We start from the raw sequence: 14,942 nt of genomic DNA, 5'->3' as shown, positions 1-14,942 counted from the left end.
TGTTCAAAACAGCCCCGAACTTCCCGCAGCGTCCCAGCCGCGGCCGGTAAGGAACAGGAGCCACCCCGGCTGTAGGACACCGCCAGGCGACACCGGGAGCGCGGCAGGTGACACCGGCTGGGGTGACACCGGCTGGGGTGGCAGTGCCAGCGGGACCTGGGGGACAACAGGCAGGCAGTGGCGGTGTGTGGCACGCACGGAGCTGCACACTCGTCCACTCTCGCAGGGAATGGGAACACAGAGCCACGCGTGACACGGTGACAGTGACACCCTCACACAGCGCACCACCGCGGGGACACGGCACGGGGACACACGCAGGGGACATAAAAACACGCACGAGGGACACAGTACATGCACACAACACACACACAGAGGACATACGGCATGCACAGCCACACACACAGAGGACACTTACAGAGTGTCACACACTCACACACACAGAGGACACTTTACACACAGTGTCACACACACGCAGAGTGTCACACACAGTCACAAGCACACACACACACAGTGTCACACAGGGCACACAGAGTGTCACACAGGGCACACAGAGCCACACACAGGGCACACAGAGCCACACACAGAGGACACTTTACACACAGTCACAAGCGCACACAGAGTGTCACACACACAGTCACATACACATATAGAGGACACTTTACACACAGTCACAAGCGCACACACAGTGTCACCCAGGACACTTACACAGCCACTCGCACAGAGGACACACACAGACTCTCACACACTCACTCACACTCACACTCTCCCCAGCCACCTCCCCGCGCTCCGCCGCTGGCTCAGCTCAGCTCAGCTCATCCCCGACCCACCACCACCACCACCACCACCACCACCACCGCCGCCCGCCCGGAGCCGCGGCCGCTCCAAACTTTTCCCCGTGGGCACCGGGAGCCCGGGGGGAGCTGCTCCCGTGCCCGCTGCCCGCGGTGCCCCCGCCCGCTGCCGACTCACCTGCGCCCGCTGCGCTCCGCTCCGCTCGGGAGCACCGGGAGCAGCTCCGCTCCGCTCCGCTCCCGCGCGCCTCCGCCGGCACGGGCCGCGCGCCCGCCCGCGTGACGTCACGGGGCGTGGCCGGGGCGTGGCCGAGCGGAGGGCGGGAGCGCGGGGGAGTACAGCACGTGGGTGGGAGGGGACGGGAGCGGGCTGGGAAACCGGGCTGGGGGAGCGGGATGGGGGAGCGGGCTGGGAAACAGGGCTGGGGGAGCGGGAGGGTCCTTGTGCGAGGGGCAGGGAGCGTGCAGAGCCCGTGTGAGCACACAGGGTGCTTGTGCAAAACACGGGGGGTGAGGGTCATTGTGCAAGGGGCAGTGCTGGGGCGGAATAAATGTGCATAGAGGGTCCTTGTGCAAAATACAGGGGGATCTGACTGTCCCTGTGCAACAGGCAGTGTTTGTGCAAAATAAATGTGCACAGAGGGTCCTTGTGCAAAATAAATGTGCACAGAGGGCTGTCCTTGTGCAAAACAGGGGATGTGTGATAGTCCCTGAGCAACAGGCAGTGTTGGTGCAAAACAAATGTGCACAGAGTGTCCTTGTGCAAAACACGGGGGGATCTAACTGCTCCTGTGCAAGGGATAGTGCTGGTGCAAAACAAGTGTGCACAAGGAGTGTAATATTGCAAAATAAATGTGTACAAAGGGTTGTCCTTGTGCAAAACACGGGATTTGTGATTGCCTCTGTGCAACAGGCAGTGTTGGTGCAAAATAAATGTGCACAGAATATCGTTTTGCAAAATACATGTGCACAGAGGGTCCTTGTGCAAAACACAGGGGTGTGACTGTCCCTGTGCAATGGGCAGTGCTGGTGCAAAACAAGTGTGGACAGAGGACTGTCCTTGTGCAAGGGGCAGTGCTTGTGAAAATCACATCCACCCAGCCCGGTGGTGAGGGTGTTTGAACTCAAACCCTTCCTTCCCATGCACAGTGGGCAGCTGAGGGTTTATGCCCCTTTTTTGGGCCATTTTTGTCATGGAAACGAAGCTGTGAAATACTGAGAAAGCAGAAATCCGCCCCCGCCCCGTTCCTCTCCCAGGATGGGAAAGGCAGGAGAAACATGGAGGAAAATGCTAAACTCTAATTACTTCTGCTAAGCATGGTCAAAGAGCAGCTTCCCAACTTCCCACAGCACCCAACATCAAAAAAAGGGAGTTGTGTTCCCTAAAATCCCATAGGTTAAGGGAGCATCCCACCCTGGGGTTGTGCTGCCCAGCTGGGTTAGGAAATGGGATACCAGGAGCATCAAGACAACAGGACAGAGATGGATACGATGTGCACCCAGAGGTGGTGGCCACCAACACCACCACAGTGGCCATCTCCCTTTGGAAGACCCTTTGGAAAAGCAGCTGAGCGAGAAATACCAGAGCAGATGGGTCCAGGCTACACAAGCCGCTGCTCTTCCCACCCCCTCCTTGTTTTTTCCTGGGTTTAATCGGGATCTGATGATTAAATTTCCTCTTCCTGGTGTTGGCTCCTCCTGCACCCAGCGTGGCAGAAGGAGACGGAGTTTTGGTCGGGCTGAGACAGAAGCAGGGTGACAACAGGGTGGCTGCGAGTCCTTGCATGGCCAGACCCCATCCTGGGGGTCAGCTGGGACTTCCCAGCCTCAACCAAGCCTTTCCTGGCTTCCCAGAAGGAGCCCCATAGAACCACTTCAAAGCACCCTTGGGAGCTTCTTTTCTGCAGCATTATTTTGGGAGCTTTGGGGTTTCTCCAAGGCGAGCTCCCTGCAGCCGGATAACCCAGTTCTCTAGTTGCAATGGGGAATTCCCATCCTGTTTTCCCAGTGGAAATCATTGGGATGCACCTGGGCTGGGTGCTGGGGTGCTCCTGTCCCCCTGCTCCTGCAGGTGTTGTGTAGAATTCTCATTAAAATCAGTATTTGAATGGCTGCTTTATTCCTCTTTTCCACCCCTGGTGTGATTCTCCATTTTTTGGATACTGGAAAGTCCAAAATTGCTCCTGGCTTGGGCTGGATTATCCCAGGCTGGCACCTTGAGTGGCTTTTGGGGACAAAAGTGTCTTTTCCAATGGGCTGGAGGAGGTGTGTGAGAATCTGCACTTCCAGCTCAGCATCCTCATGATCCCTTGGGTAAAACCACATCTCCAGGTGGGAAAACTGTCCTTGAGTTCCATCAAAAATCAGCAATTTGTTCTCCCATCCTGGGAGCAACTCTCCCAGTGCTGAGGATGCGCCTTGGGCACATTGTTGGTGCTGAGCCTGGGATGGAGGGATGAGCATTCCATCTGCATCCATCCTTCTCTGTTTTATGGGTGTCTGGCAATGCTCAGGAGCAGCTCAGAGCAAGAAAGGGGATTTTGGTCATGGGGTGGGCCAAAATCCACGGCATGGACCAAAATCCATGGCTAGAGGATGCTCCCACAGCATCCTTCCAGTGGGTGCTGGGTTACCCTGGGCTCCTGCCTTCCACCCTCCCTGCCCTTCTCCCACCTGCACCTACCTCCTGCTGCCACATTCCCTTTGCAACCTCTGGGATGGAGCCAGGCACAGCAAAGATGTCCAGCCCACCTTTGGAGTGGTGCCACTCCCGTTTCCCCTGCCAGGAAGCGATACAATTAGACCTGGACAAAATGCCCTAACGAGGCCAGGCTTTTCCATGGTGCTGGAAATTTGTCTTGCAGGAATTCCATGGTAAAGTTCATTCCTCTGTGAGTTCCCCTGTGGTGTTTCTCAGGCAGGAATCTGGGTGGAAATTGTTGGCCTGAACAGTTCTTAGGAAAAGGGCTGGTCCAGGGTGACATTCCCATAGCTCAGGTATATGAGTGGAGCCAGCTTTTTTGGGGAAAAGCTCTTTATTGCTTTGATGCTGCTTTGGAAATCGCAGGCAGGACCTGAGTCTGATGAGCCCCAGACCAGCAACACCAATCCATTCACCAGGGCTGGAGCTCAGGAGGATCATGGAACCACAGAATCATGGAATGGTTTCGGCTGGAAGGGTTGGAAGGTTGGACAACATCCTGTTCTTGCTCTTGCAGGCACGGCAGTGGCTCAACCATGAAGCCTGAGCTCCTGAAACCTTCCAGAAGGGAGTATTCCCAAGCCTGAGCCTAATAAAACCCACTTGCACATGGAATATAAGAAAAGCCTTGGTAGGAGTGCCCGAGCTCAGGGTTTGTTGCAGTGGGTTGCTACGCGCTGCAGGGAGCGCTTTTTCCACGATCCCACGAGTTTTGGTAGGAATCCAGCGAGTCCCTCAGCCCGGATCATGCTATGGATGGCTTTCTGGAGCTGGGGAAGCACGAGCTTGGCTGCCAAGGTGCGTTTAATAACGCTTGGTTAGTGCAGCAAACTCCCTGGGGTGAGCTCTTCCCAGGCCAATCTTGCCCTTGCTGCGAGTTAATTACAGCCCTGATGGTTAATGACGAAGGATGGGGATAACTGGCAGGGTTTGATGTCCCTCTTCTCCTATGGAAGCTGAGTTATTGACTCCTTCCTGGGAAGCAGCAGCTCTTTGTTTGCATCCCCAGGCAGGGATCAAGGCTCTGGAATGTTGCTGCCACAGGCAGTGCTTCCAGGTGTTTGAGCTCTGCTTGCTCAAAGGTGCTCGGGGTTTAGGAGCTGAGCAAAGCCAATAAATTCCAACAAGATTTATTTTGTAGGTATAACATTCCCGCTTCAAAACCAATTACCCACAGAAGTGCCTCGTAAATGAGGCTCGCTGTGTTTGGAACTGGCAAACAAAGCACTGCTTTCCCTCTGCCAGCCTCCCCAAAAGGATTATTTCTGCTTCGATTTCGGAATTCCATTATGCCGGGCTGGAATTAAAGCAGGGCAGATTTACTCCTCCGACACCCGTCTCCACAGGCATCCACCTGATCTCCTCTTGCAGCTGCAGCCTGGAGGATTTTTTCCCATTCCATCCATTGCAATGGCTGAAGGCAGCAATTCCCTACATTATATTTGTAAGCTTGGCCTCTACTTTTGCTTTTCCTCGGACTCCAGCAGAGCATCCCCAGCCATGGCCACCTGCAGCAAGAGAGTATCCTTGGGATGAGAGAATCGGGATTGTTCAGCCTGGAGAAAAGAAGGCTCCTGGGAGACCTAATTGTGGCCTTCCAGTACCTGAAGGAGCTACAAGAAAGATGGACAGAGACTGTTTCCAAGGGATGGAGGGACAGGACACAGGGAATGGCTCCCACTGCCAGAGGGCAGGGATAGATGGGATATTGGGAAAGAATTCTTCCCTGTGAGGGTGGTGAGGCACTGGCACAGGGTGCCCAGAGAAGCTGTGGCTGCCCCTGGATCCCTGGCAGTGTCCAAGACCAGGTTGGACAGGGCTTGGAGCAGCCTGGGATAGTGGAAGGTGTCCCTGCTCATGGCAGGGGGTGGAATGAGCTTTAAAGTCCTTCTCAACCCAAACCTTTCCATGATTCATGACTCTGGGGTCGTGTTGGTGCCAAAGGGGAAAGCAAGCTGTGGGAAGGGGGGGCTGATATCACCCGTGATCACTCCTGGATGGGCTTTGTGAAGTGACAGGAACACCCAGCCAGGTAAGAACCACTTCCTGCTAATAACAGGGATTAGGTTTTTAAGCCTAATGAGGAAGTGCACGAGCAAAGGACAAAGCTTCCGGAGAGGCTTTTAATATCTTTGGCTGTCTGACGTGGAGTGAGAGAATGAATGAACAAAGGACAGCAGGGAGGTGGAGGGGAGAGGTGGAAGAGCTACAGGGACAGGTCTTGCACCTTCTCTGCCCCTCAGGATGAATCCTACAGTGTCCTTCCACCACTGCCCTCAGCTTTGCACACAGATCCTGCCCCCATCACACCCCTCATCCCTGCCAGCCTGCAAATCCCACCTGCTGCTCACTCTGTCCTGTGGATAGATTTTGGGAAGCTTTCCACCAGCCTCCCTCCTCCTGGAAGACTACTCCATATAGCTAAGTCCTTTGTTATAGCCTAAATCCCTGAATTCTACAACAGTTTGAGCAGAAAGGGACCTTAAAGCTCATCCAGTGCCACCTCCTGCCATAGGCAGGGACACCTTCCACTACCCCAGGTTGCTCCAAGCCCTGTCCAGCCTGGCCTTGGACACTTCCAGGGATCCAGGGGCAGCCACAGCTTCTCTGGGCACCTTGTGCCAGGGCCTCCCCACCCTCACAGGGAACAATTCCTTCCCTTATCCCATCTGTCCCTGCCCTCTGGCAGTGGGAAGCCATTCCCCATGTCCTGTGCCTCCAGGCCCTTGTTGAAAGCTCGTCTTCTGCTCTCTTGGAGCCTCTTCAGGTATTTTTTCTGTAACCCAAATCCTTTCTTTTCAGCCACCATTACCCGTAAATCACCCACTTCATTTTTCCTCCTTTAGAAGCCAAGGAATCCCTGTCCTCACCTCCCACCCTGCCTGGCCGCTCACAAAAGCAAGACCCACAACCCACGAGTTAACACTGCCCTTCCCCTTTTCCCCTTTCCTCCCCACGTCCCATCCCACAAAATAAAACAGCTTTTGTTCCCGCTGGAGATTCTCCTGGCAACAGAACCACGGAAGCTGCAAAAAAAAAAAAAATTCCCAGACTCAATGACAGCTCTATCTAAAACCAGCCACCAGGATGAGGCTGTTTTATCATCGTTAGGGGAGAGAGTGCTGGGCTAATGGGAACAGGGAAATCATTACTGGTTGTGATGGCTTTTCCCAGATGGATAAATATCCCTGCCTAGCAGAGGGGGGATGCAAAGGGGGGTACAATTATTGAGGCATGGTTGTGAATCTTGGAATGAGAGTGAGATGGCTCCAATCTCCGCTCTCCGTGTAGCAACAGATTCCAGATTGTGGGATTTCTGCCGTCGGTGAAGAGGATCCAGCAGAGTTCTGTAGGTCTGGAAAAGGCCCAGGGCTTGCAGGAGGGAGTTGGAGGAGCAGAAAGTCCTGTCTTTCAGCCAAGAATGCTTTTGTCTTTAGCTAAACATCCTCCTAGGCTGCCTTTCCATATCCCTCAGAGGCTCCAAATAGCCCTTTCTCCACCACTTTTGGGCTGCTGACTCCCAGATTTTCCCTACACATCTGAAGATTCTCTGGGGCAAAGGCATGGGGAGCAAGAGCCATTTAATGGTGCTGCCAAGAGGTGCACCTTTATTTATTATGATCATTTATTCCCTTCCCTCAAATCACTGCCAGAGCCCTTCCACCTTCCAGACAGCTCCGTGATAAAACAGGGAAGGCTTTCCCTCTTTAAACAGTGTAAGACACAATAATTCCCCATTTTCAGTGACAAACAGCCTCGTTTATGGCCATTGCTGAGCTCCTGCATTATTCAATGGGGTTAATTGAATTGATGACTGTGCTGGCTTGTGCTCAGAGCAGCTGCTTCACATCATTAGCCCTGTTTAACGAGAGGATTTGCCAGAAATGCTCATTTCCACCTGGATACAGCAGTGGGACACCCTGGGTGTCCTCACCATGCACCAGTGGGGCTTGGGACAGTGACAGGCATTTGGAAGACCCTGGCACAGATACAGGGCATGCCCAAAACAAGCAGCACTCACTACTGATCCATCCCAGGAACAATGGGTGGAAGTGTCCTGGGATAAAAGTAGAGGATAAGAGTATCAGCACCCTCGTCTACCTGCTATCCACCTTACAAAAGGGCTCAGGACTGGAAAAATAAGGGAGCAAATAAGATTTCCCTGCTTTTAGAGGCAGAGGGAAGTGGGAGAAAGGAATTAGACCAGGTTGGGCAGGGACTGGAACAGACTGGGATAGTGGAAGGTGTCCTTGCTCATGGCAGGGTGTGGGACTCGATGAGCTTTAAGATCCTTTCCACCCCAAACCATCCTGGGATTCTCCAATCATCCCCACTTTGCCTGTGTAGCACAGCAAGGGCACAGCATGCCCACAATTTGGGGTATTTCCAGGGATTTCAAGTGATCTCAAGCCCAGCTCGAGGCGCTGACACCTCTTCCACCCCAAAACTGCACTGAGATAAAAGTGGGGACATTTACTGCCAGGACAAGGGGGGCAAAGCAGCGATGCTGATGCTCAGATCTCCTCATTTCCCCTGGCAGGGTTTGAAATCCAGAACCACACAAACCTTTCCCTACTTCACCAGGCATCCTGGAGCAGCCCCCCAGGGATGAGGACATGGTGGCTGTTTTGCCCCACAGGGATTTTTCCACCCTGCCAAGGGCAAGGAGCGTCCCGAGTGAGTTTTATCATCCTAAAACGATGTTAAATGTCAGCTGCCAGGTACAACCCCCCACACTGCCCTGCCTGTGGCTCTCCCAACAAAGCCTGGCTTGTCAAAAAGCTCTGCCTGGCTGAGATTTAAGCCGTCAGAGATAACCACTTGGCTGTTCCTTCCCTCAGTGCCTCCCCTGGCCTGGTGGAACACACTTCCTTTCTGTGCCGCCGGATCTGCTTTTCAATGCCCCATTATGTCCCAAGGTCACGGCGGATCGAGGAGTTTGCTCGGCTGCCCTGCAAAGAAATCGAGTCACAAGAATTATTTTTTTTTTATTTCCCCATTTAATAACTGCGTGTGCTGAGACTGAATTGCTTTCTTTAAGCATGTGAAGGAGAGCAGCGAGCGCTCGGCTCCGCGTTTTTCTTGGCACTCCCGCTTTTCTAAGCCCATTATTCGCCCTCCTTTTCTCCGCCGAAGAAATGGCCAGTTCTCTTCTTTTCCAGCTGGCAAGTGCCAGGATCTCATTTAGCTCCCAGTGCCACGGGATAATCAGCATGGATGTTAAAAACCCCTCCCTGCAATAACAGTGACCACCAACCCAAAAGCTGAGCTTGCCACCAGCACGAATGGCATGATTCCCATTTAAAAAGTGGGAAAATTGGAGTGAGGTGGCATTTATCAGGCTGCTTATGTTGCAGTGGGCATCCAGTGGAAAAGATTTGGGATTTGGGTGGTCCATTTGTGCCAGGGATGGATCAGCAGATGGGAGCAGCAGGGCTTTGGGGCAAAATGTTGGTTTCTTTGAAGGCAGCAGTGAACTTCCCGCTGGCTTTGACCACCAGCCATGGTAGGGCCAGGGCTCTGCAGACCTGCTGGCGGTCAGAGCCAGAGCTGGAGCCTGTCTGGTGGCGTCCCCTTGCCAGCTTCTTTGTACTATTAATTATGGCCATGAGTCTGCAGGGTTTCCAAGCTCTGTGGCTCCAGTTTGCCGGGTGGGAAGGAGCTGGGATGAGAACTGAATTCGCCCAGCGACATTTCCAAGCAGGTCCTGCATTATTTATGCCTCTGACAATGCTCAGATCCATCCTGGCTGATGCTGGGGCTCTCACAAAGCATCCTCAGAGCAGCTTTTTTGTGGGACAGAGTGTTTCATGGGGTGCAGAAACCTTCTTCCCCCTGGACATGCCATTCCCATTCCTGCCAAGGCTGCGGCTGCAAAGCCAAGCAGCCGGGCTGACCGGTTTTCCACCTGTGAATTTTTGGCAGATCTCCTGACACAAAGCCAAGAGTGAGCAGTTCCTGGGTGCTTGCAGCCCCCAGATATCCCTGGAAACCTCTCTGCAATCTTCCAAAGGTGAGGTTTTTGCAATTCCTTCTCCATTACAAATCTCACCTCCCAGGCTATCCTAAGCTTTCATCGCTCCTCTATGCTGATGGTTGCAGAAGGTGAGGTCCAAGCCACTTCCTGAGGAGCCTTCAAGGTTGGACTTGAGGATTTTGGACGTCTTTTCCAGCCTTCATGATTCTGTGGTTCTATTTGCCATCAAATCTGACATAAGGATAAATACACTCTGGCAAAATATTATATGGAAAAATATCTGTAAACGTCTCAGCGAGGAAAAAAAACTGCACGAGGTGCTCACATCTTATTAAACACCCAAAACCCACATCGAGGGAGATGTAAAAGTTATAAACATCCCCAAATCCATCGCTGGATGAGTTTTTTGGAGACTTTGAGAAACGAAAGGAGCAAATAAACAAGCTGGGATTTTCCCCTGTGCAGGTGGGAACGTCTCCAGCGCGGCGGAAAGCACGATCAATAATTGAGTGAGAAGCCACGTGGCTCAGAGCTCTCACAAAGCACAGCCTGAGCATCCAATATTTATTTTCCAGCCTTAAATAATGCATCTGCAAATGCTTCTAACTGGATATTTTAAGGCAAACAAATTTATGTCATGAAAAGTTAATCAGCGAGAGCATCTCCGAGGGAAAATCACCAGCAAGCACAGGAAGCACCCCTCAGCTCCTCATCGCAGCAGTCCTGTTCTTCCTCGTAAATTAGGGGGCAATTCTATAATTTCTAATTAAGGAATCATTTGCTATCAATTAGCCCGTGTAAGTAGATTTCACTCGTTCCCCAAGCTAAATCACTTAAGCCCTGGCATTTCCTCCTCGCTGCTGCAGTGCTGGGGGCAGTGTGGGAAGGGGAGGCGAGGGATGCTCCTGACACCCATTTCCCATGGCAGCTGGGTGGGATGGATCCATCCCAGGGGTTCATTCACTCAGCAGACATGTGGCAGCTGCTGTGGGTAAACAGGGGGAAAAGAATCCCTCTTTGTCCAGAGAGGTGGGATGGACTTTGATCCAAGTGGTTTGCTTCCAATTTGGAATATTCTGCGAATCTGTGGTGGGAGGTGGTGGGATTTGCAAGGCATGGGGAGGAATATTATGTCCAGAGCAGTGGTCACAGGTGGTCTCACAGGGGTCCTGGGGCTGGGGCAAGTGAGGTCTCGCCATTAGGGACGTGATCTGGAGGTGAAGGGAATGAAGCTGCTCACTGCTGCATCCCAAAACACTGCTCAGTGCCTGCAGGAACGACCTTGGCCAGGGCTGCCACATTCCCACAGGTGTTTGCTTCCACGCTGGCAGCACATGGAGGGTTTGCTGTTAAATCCACCGTGGCTTTAACACTGATATGTTCCCTCCCCACCTCATCCTTCAGCCCCTCTGCTCCAGGGAATGAGTAAACACAGCCAGGGACATGAGGACCACAATTTCCAGTTTTCCTGCCCCATCCTCACCCCACATCACAAACTCAGGCTCAGAGCTGGCTGTCCCTTTGCTGCATCCCCAGCTTCCACCTTTCCTCCATCAGGGATTAGCTGCTGCCACGTCAGGCTTCTCCTTATGAAACCCAAAGAGATTGAGATGAGATGAGATAAGATGAGATAAGATGAGATAAGAAAGGTTCATAACCTCTCATCACAGGACAAGATTTCTCATCTCCAGCCAGGCTCTCTTGCCTCTGATGTTTATTTGCTGCTCAAGCCAGCATCCAGCAGGAGATGAATTGCCTCCACTGGGATTTCAACTCAGTCTGATCAGAGGAAATTGGTTTTGACAGCTTTGTGATAGAAACACCTTGGGCCAAACTCGCCCCTGGTTGAAGCTCTCTGGGGTCCCCGGGGCTAGGTTTGGCTCTGGCTGGCTGGGAAAATGAAAACCAGGAATGAAAAGCCTGGAAACAGAGTAAACGTGGATCCAAAAATAGGTAACAGGGGATGGCTTAGCCCATAACACCCTCGGGAGATGAAAGGGGGCAGTGGGGGGAGATCCAGAAGGAGGGAGAGGCTGGCTGTAGCTGCATGGATCGTGTGATGTTGGTGTTATCTCCTCCAGGGCTTAGGCTGCCACAAACACAGCCTTAAAAACCATAAACTAATCCCAAATGCTCCTCCAAGTTGACCTGGAAGAACCAGTGCTACCACTTCTCCAGGAGTTATTTCTTCCTGGGCTTTAGGAAGGACCAAGGTTGTGCTGACACAGAGCCCTGAACATCCAAGTGCTGCTCCTCGATTCCTTTCTCATGGCATAACGTTTGGACTGAGGGAGGTTTTCCCACCCTGCAAGATTTGCAGGAGGTGGGAGGAGTGGGGAAGCACAAATGTGTTTTTCATGCCTTGCTGCCCTCAGTTCAAAAGGCTCTCACCTCCCCAGGAGCACGTTCACCACTCCTATCTAGTCCCAGCAGCTCTCATGCTCGTCAGGAGCTGGGACAAACAGGAAAGCATGGAATTACTTTGATCCCAGCCTTTAATACCTCAAGACTTCATGTTCCTTTTGGATTGTGGGAGCTGGATGCTGTCAAGCCAAGCACCAGGATTTTTCCTTGGAGCCACAGCCTGGTTGAGGCATCAGGCCCATTTGGATCCAGCTCCACCAAGCCTTTTGATCTGGGTCCAAATCCCTTTTTTCCTCCTTGGAGGATGGGGAATGGGTGACAGATAAACATTTCTGTGACAAAATGCTCTGTTTTCTTCATGGCTTCATCTTCAACTAGGACCACACAAGTGGTAGTAGAATCCTATGTCCCTGTATCCATCCCAGATGGATAACAGGGCTGTGGTAGTGGAAAAAGTAGCCTGGGTGTTGGAGCAGCTGGAATGAGATAGTGTTGCACAGATATTTTTACAACACAAACTAAATTTGGGTTGAAAACACCACTGTAAAAAGTTTATCAGGAATTACATCCAAGCATCGTAAAACTTGAGAAAAGCATAAATCCGACAGGAATTTATAGGTTACAAAAATACCCTCATCTTACTCTCCTTTTCATCCCTGTTTTTCTGCCCATAATTCACCCACTCAGGCTTCATTAAAGACTCCAGTAAATCATTCCCAGGATCGGAAGCTCGCCAGTTTGCCTACAGCTTAATGGCACCTTTCACTTGCCTCTTGTTTTCCTCATTTGCTTCACACTGCGTGAAAATACTCAAGTCTGACCTACTCAGAATCAGTGGGAGGAGCATGGATAATGGGAATGGGAAGTTTAGCCTTGGTCCATTCTGTAATTACCACACTGAGGGCTCATGGACTTTTAAGAAATGCTTATTAAAACATATATAAATTGTTATTTGTTATATGTATTTATATTATGCCCAGAGAAGCCATGGATGCTCCCTGTGTAGAAGTGTTCCAGGCCAGGCTGGATGGGGTTTGGAGCAACCTGGGATAGTGGAAGTTGTCCCTGCCTATGGCAGGGGGTGGAACTGGATGAGCTTTAAGGTCCCTTCCAACCCAAACCACTCTGGGATGACTTTATACACACTTACTTTATCCCAAAAACTCCTGGCTCTTTGGTAGGTAGACCTGGTGTAACATTTACTGAGTGCATAAAACTCCACGGGGTTTTTCCCAATTTTTTGGGAGTGGGACAATGGTAGACTGTGCAACCCCAAAGGAGATCATGGTATCCTGTGATGGAGTAAGGGCTCACACACAACCAAGGAACAGGAATGGCATCTCCACAGGACTAAAGGTATCCTGGTGCAAAGGAAAAGTGAGGTGCTCTTCCTCCACTGGTTTAAGAGAAGCTCCCAAGAAAGTCAGGATTGCTCCCCTTCCCTCCGTGGCAATTGTGGCTCCAAAACTTTGTGGCCCAAAGGGGAGTAGTTGTGGCTACACCTGGAGGTGCTTCCTCTCTGCCCTTGTTCCAGCAGCTTGCATAGCTGCTTATCCATGGATAAGGGCTGCCAGCCTCCATTTCTGCTACACCAGTGGCTTTCCACCGGCTCAAAGGGCAATTTTCAGTTTACAAACACTCACTCACCTCCCGAAGGACCCTGCAATGGGGCACATTCATTGTTCAACGCACGTGGGCAGCCACAGGAATGCAGAAGAAATCACAGCGTGGACCCAGGATCATAAAAACTCATTAATTCTTGGCTCCCTTTACAGCTGCACAGTCTGGATGCTTTTTGGTTCAATTTAATCTAATCTGGATTGGAAGTGCTGCCCCCGAGGAGGGGAGGATTGTGAACAACTGTTCTCCCAGCTCTGTTTGGACAGGGATGTGATTTCCCACAGCACTGAGGGGAGGGATGAGAAGTCTTTTCCAAAGTGCTGTTAAAAATGATCGAGGGCGTGAATTTGTGCGCTGAGCCCTGAGGTGCTCAGGTGAATCTCCTCTAGTGACAGTAAAACTCCTTTTCCCAGAAAGGGCAGGTACTAATGTGGCTTGACAAGCAGTAAAGTTTTACAACTCGCTGTAAAAGGAGGCACAGAGGTTGTTCTTTCCCCCCCCAAAAAATCCCCATCCAGTAGTCAGAGTCCAAACTTTCTAAAGGGGGAGATATTCCCCTGGGCTCCATCCACATTTGTGCCTTAAAAATACCTGTCCTTGTGGTATGAATTCCCCATCCATCCCTGAAGGCCCTGGACATAATCACAGGCTCATTAGGCTTCAATTCCTAATGTGGACCAGAGCCAGGAGAGACACAAAGACTCATTTGGGATCCCCTCATCATGTCAGGAAAGGAAAGAAAGCATCAATCTGTTGCTCTGCCCTTGCCAGGAGCCCCCTTTCCTGCAGGCTCCGGGTTGCACTCTGCCTGCAGAGAAAGGCCAAGGAGTTTTGGGAGGCTGAATGGGATGTTATCCTGCCAGCTGTCCTCCTCAGGTGATTTTGGGGTGCTCTGGATGGGAAGAGTGTGTAGGAATCAAATGATCCTCAGAGTGTATTAACTGGAAAAGGGCAGAGCAGACCAAGACCCCCAGAGAGGGTGAACTGAGCCAGCAACAGCCTATCTGAACTATCCCTGCTCAGCGACTCCCTTTCTAATGCTAATATCCTGCGGAGAAATCCTGCCAAGGAATTGCTCGCATTCCTCCCTGCAACAACAAACCCACAAGAGCCAAACCCCCGGCCCCCCACATTCATCCCGAGCCTGTGCTTGCTTCGGGCTCTGCGTTCTGCTGGCCACGTTCCCTTTCTCTCCCAAAGGCACAGCCTGGCAGCCCAGCTCCTGCTGCAGCTTTTCCATGGAATTCTGTGCAGACACTCGGTGTGCACAGCCATCCTCCTTTCCCACTCCCCCCAGCCTCCCTTCCCCTCCACCTCACCTGCAAAGCCTCAAGCTGGCATTGGTCTGCAATTCCCTCAGGGAAAAAGGATCTGAGGGGATTTTGGAGGTGTGAAGCAGGAGGAGGTCTGAGCCCTCTATTCCCAACGAGGCTGGGCTGATCAGCAAGGGCTGGGATCAGCCAAAGAGCAGCCTGGGAGCAGAGCAGTG

General features: G+C 52.0%; 1 protein-coding gene across 2 annotated transcripts in view; it reads right to left on the bottom strand.

The window, feature by feature from the left end:
- The window catches only part of SH3BP4 (SH3 domain binding protein 4), a 32,447-nt gene extending 31,407 nt beyond the window's left edge, over positions 1-1,040 (bottom strand). Inside the window, exon 1 of one of the 2 annotated variants that reach the window (XM_085065849.1) lies at positions 970-1,040. The gene's annotated coding sequence lies outside the window, so the exon portion shown is untranslated. The remainder of the gene's footprint in view (positions 1-969) is intronic. The other variant, XM_085065848.1, reaches the window with a different exon arrangement.
- Between the last annotated feature and the right edge of the window lie 13,902 nt (positions 1,041-14,942).

Source organism: Lichenostomus cassidix, chromosome 7 (assembly GCF_008360975.1).
Source record: "Lichenostomus cassidix isolate B80296 chromosome 7, HeHo_3.0, whole genome shotgun sequence".
In the NCBI taxonomy this organism is placed as follows: domain Eukaryota; kingdom Metazoa; phylum Chordata; class Aves; order Passeriformes; family Meliphagidae; genus Lichenostomus; species Lichenostomus cassidix.
Note: the sequence above shows the minus strand (reverse complement) of the source record. Positions and strands in the feature narration are given on the sequence as shown.